Here is a 4,542-nt window from a genome sequence, read left to right on the forward strand (position 1 = left end):
GTTCTGTTCTAGTTCTGTTCTAGTTCTGTTCTAGTTCTGTTCTAGTTCTGTTCTAGTTCTGTTCTAGTTCTGTTCTAGTTCTGTTCTAGTTCTGTTCTAGTTCTACTTGAGTTCTGCTCTATTATTTTTTAACTCAATTTGAGTAATTTTTTAGTTTTGTTTTGGTTCTATGTAAAGTTTACCATTAAAAATGTCACATGTCATCAAATAAGTCATGACATGTAATTAAATATTTTATTACATTTCTATGTCTCTTCATTTAAACAAACATTTGAAGTCTGTTAAACAATGTTATTTCTCAAATATTTTTTCTTTTACATATTGATTGTTTTCTGTTATCCCACTCCTTGAGAATTCTTAGGGATTTTTTTCTACTTCTGCTGAATTATGCAAAAATGTAATCTTAAGATTTTTCTACAGACATTTTTCTTCATATAAACATATACGTACGTACACATGTGCATACATATGTTATGCCAAATTGTGTAATAGTTTTATTACATTTTTTTCTTCAATTCTTTGAATTTTTATATCATTTTATAGAGGATTTCTTTTCTTTTTCTGGTATGTATGTGTTTCGTTAGCTTCATCTCTTAAGAATTTTTGTGCACTTGACGACAGTTTATACTTTTTTCGTTTTGAATTGAATGAAAAATAAAGGAAAAACGTTTCTGCAAATCTTTGACATGTCATTTCAGTTGATAATCATTTTAAGTAGACAAAAAAAAAAAAAAAAAACAATAATAATAAGGTTTAAATATTTTTTGCCGGTATCTTCTAGTTTTTAGTTCTAGTTATCGAGACTAAAAGGAGGAAGGAGTTTGTTGAAGACAGAAAACTTTCTTTTGTCTATATTTAGACATTAACATGACACTAACATTTTGTAGAATATTACGAATTGGTAAGAGTCATCATAAGAATGATTGTCTAAATGAAATGCCTTACAAAACTGTCAAACTGACCAATAAAAACTTTTTTTTATCTCTCTGGCTAATTGTCTTAAGTAATATTAGCTAAAAGAGTTCATGTTAGACAAATGTCAAGAAAATGTTTTTTGAATATTAGGGTGAGCCAAAAAAAAAATTAAATTTCATGACATTTTAAAGGTGTAAACATTTTAGTAGAAAAATTGTAAAATCTATTAAAAAAAATTTATGTTTATGTCATAACATATGGCAGACATAAAAATGTCTTGTTGGCTAACATATGCAAGACTTGAAAATGTTTTGTTGTTTGACATTCTAGAATTGCAAAGAAATATAAAATAAGTAAATATTTGCGAAATTTTATGCTGACATAACATTTTATATCATGACATATGACATAACATATAGCTATCACAAATAAGTTTTAAATGAAAATTTTGGGAAATTGTAAAGAAAAATTAAAATATTTAAATTTTATGCTGACATAAAATTTATGTCATAACATACTATGTCATAACATATGGATGACATCAAAATATCTTAAAGAACTAAAAAAAGGAAATTAAATAAAGACATTATATGTCATAAAAAAATGGCTGATAGAAAAATGTTTTAACTGTTAAATTTAGACATATGTATGCCATAACATGTGGGTGACATAAAACTGTTTTGTTAAGGAAAATTTAGCGTAACATAATATTTCATGCCATGACATAACATATCACTAATAAAATAGTGTCTAAACTTAAGAAAATTACGAAGAAACAAACAAGAATATAAGTTTTAGGCCCACAAAATATTTTATGTCATGACATATGGCTGACATAAAAATGTCTCAACTTCAAAAATGTTTGTTACAGCTTAAATTTTAAAGTAAATTTAATAATTTGAATGAATTTTTAATTAAATAAAATTTCATGTCTTGACATATGACTGACATAATATATCATAACATAATAATATCATAACATATGGCTGACATAAAAGTGTCTAAACTTTGTTATTAAGAAAATTATAAAGCATATTAATAAAAGAAATAAGTTTTATGACAAAAAAATTTTATGTCATGACATATGGCTAACATAAAAATGTCTGAACTTCAAAAATGTTTGTTATGGCTTAAATTTTCAACTAAAGTTTAGAAATTTTAAATGATTTTTTTTTTTCTTAAAATATAATTTATGTCTTGACATATGACTGACATAATAATACCATAACATATGGCTGACATAAAAGAGTCTTAACGATTTAATTAAGAAAATTATAAAGAAAAAGAAGAATAAAGTTTTAATGCCGACAAAATATTTAGTGTCATGACATATGGCTGACATAATAATATCATAACATATGGCTGACATAAAGGTATCAAAACCATTTAATTAAGAAAATTATAAAAGAAAATAACAAAAAAAGTTTTATGCCGACGAAATATTTAATGTTTAGTTTTGCGACAATTTGTTTAGTTTATGTCAAGACATATTTATGTCATAACATAATACTGATATAAAAAAACAATCTGAACTGTTTAAAACACTAAGAAAACAAGGTTTCATAACAAATATAATAATGTGTTTAGTTTATGTCATGACATACATACATATGTCATAACATTAGACTGACATAAAAATCTCTAAAAAAAATTGCAAAAACATTAAATATAAATAAAATGTAAAAGGTTTCATAACAAAAAAAAAAAACATATCTCATGTCATGACATATGGCTGACATATGGCTGACATAAAAATGTCAAACTTCAAAAATTTTGTTAAAAACATTAAATTAAAAGAAAGAAATTAAATTATGCAAATTGTTTTTAGAAATTTAATTTTATATCTTGACATAGGGCTGACATTAATAATGAATGTCATGACATAATTGAAAGGAAATGTTTAACTAAACTTTAAATTTAAAAATTAGCCAATAAAATTACTTTTCTTTAAAAACTTAAAAAAGCATGATACTTTTCCCATGTGATATTTACGATACTTATCACATTCCTCTAAAGATCGACACTATTTTTATGTAAAAAGTTTTATTTAAAAGTTTTTTTTAATTCTTTCTACTTTTGTTTAAAATTACAAAAAAAATAGAATCAAATTAATCGATTTGTTTTTTTTTCTGCAACTTTTCCGCTATTCGTTCGTTTGTTAACGTCAACTTGCAAACAACAACGTATGTTGACATTTTATTGGGTTTTCTTTTTGTTCATGTTGTTCTTGTTGTTGCCTTTTGTTAATGTTTGCATATCCTCTGCTGACATTTTTGTTTATTTTTAGCGAAAAACTTTTTTGAAATGTTTTTGTGAGAAGAAAATTAAGTAAAGATTTCTTTTAAAAGTTTTTTTCTTAAATGCACTTTAGTTTAAATAGATGTGACATGTGTGTACGTTGTATGTCATGTCAAAAATATGTCAAGTCATAAATTGAAAAAAAAACTGTAAAGATTGTTAAAATATGCTAATGACATAAAAGAGACAATTGATTTTTTGGTTAAAAAAATATTAAAAAAGAAACATGTTTAAGAAATTTTGAATTACCATTGTTAACATTATGTCATGACATAATGTCATAATATTTTCTTTAAATAAAATTAAAAATTAACAAAATTGTAATTTTTAACTTAAAACTTTTGAAAAGTAAGAAAAATATTTCTTTTTTTTTTACCATACATGTTTTTCTATGTCATGACATAATGGCCGACATAAAAATGTCTTAACATTTTTTTCAAGAAAAACTAAATTTTTGCTAAACTTTTTAAAAATAATATAAAACTATATAATTTTTTTCTAATTTCACAGCTATGACATATTTCTTGACATAAAAATGTCATAACATACATATTTGCTGACATAAAAAATGCCAAAAAATTAAATTTTTTAAAAAATTCTAAATAAATTTGCTTTTCTTTTTCCAAACATCTTTTTTCCTATTCTTTCAAGTTCCCCTTAACATTATCTCTTGCCATAAATGAAAAAAAAACTCATCCAAAATAATTAACTATTTCTGTCATATTTCGTTTAAATTTCAAACAAAAATAACTCAATAAACCTCAAACCAAACACAATCCAACTTGGAAACAAGCAAATGTCTCACAAGTAATTAACAATTCAATTAGAAATTTTAACAAATAAAACACATCGAAAAAAATAAACCAACAATTATATTGGTTATAAATACAATTTATATATTGACGTCAATAATAAAGAATATAAGTTTAGGTTTTTTCTTCTTCTTTTTCTTCTAATTCTGTTGTTGTGGTTGTTGACAAAAGGTTCAATAATCTTTAACATTTAAGATATAAAAAAAAGCGTAGAAAAAGAGCAGAAAACTAAAATATACATTTGCTGTTTGTAAATGGAAAGAAAGCAGGCAAGTAAAAAGTAATCAACTAATTTTCCATCCTAAACTAAAGTCATGGCTGTAGGATAGACTATACACTAGACTATAGATTAGACTACAGACTAGGCTTTAGACTAGACTATAGACTAGACTTAGACTAGACTATAGACTAGACTATAGACTAGACTATAGTCTAATCTATAGTCTAGTCCAGAGTCTAGTCTATAGTCTAGTCTATAGTCTGGTCTATAGTCTAGTCTAGTCTATAGTCTAGTCTA

At 24.4% G+C, this 4,542-nt stretch overlaps 1 protein-coding gene across 3 annotated transcripts in view; it reads left to right on the plus strand.

Annotated features, from left to right (window-relative positions):
* Window positions 1-4,542, plus strand: part of LOC111688620 (serine/threonine-protein kinase minibrain) — a 46,287-nt gene that overhangs the window by 1,325 nt on the left and 40,420 nt on the right. The gene's annotated exons all lie outside the window — the stretch shown is intronic.

Source organism: Lucilia cuprina, chromosome 3 (assembly GCF_022045245.1).
Source record: "Lucilia cuprina isolate Lc7/37 chromosome 3, ASM2204524v1, whole genome shotgun sequence".
NCBI classification, from domain to species: Eukaryota; Metazoa; Arthropoda; class Insecta; order Diptera; family Calliphoridae; genus Lucilia; species Lucilia cuprina.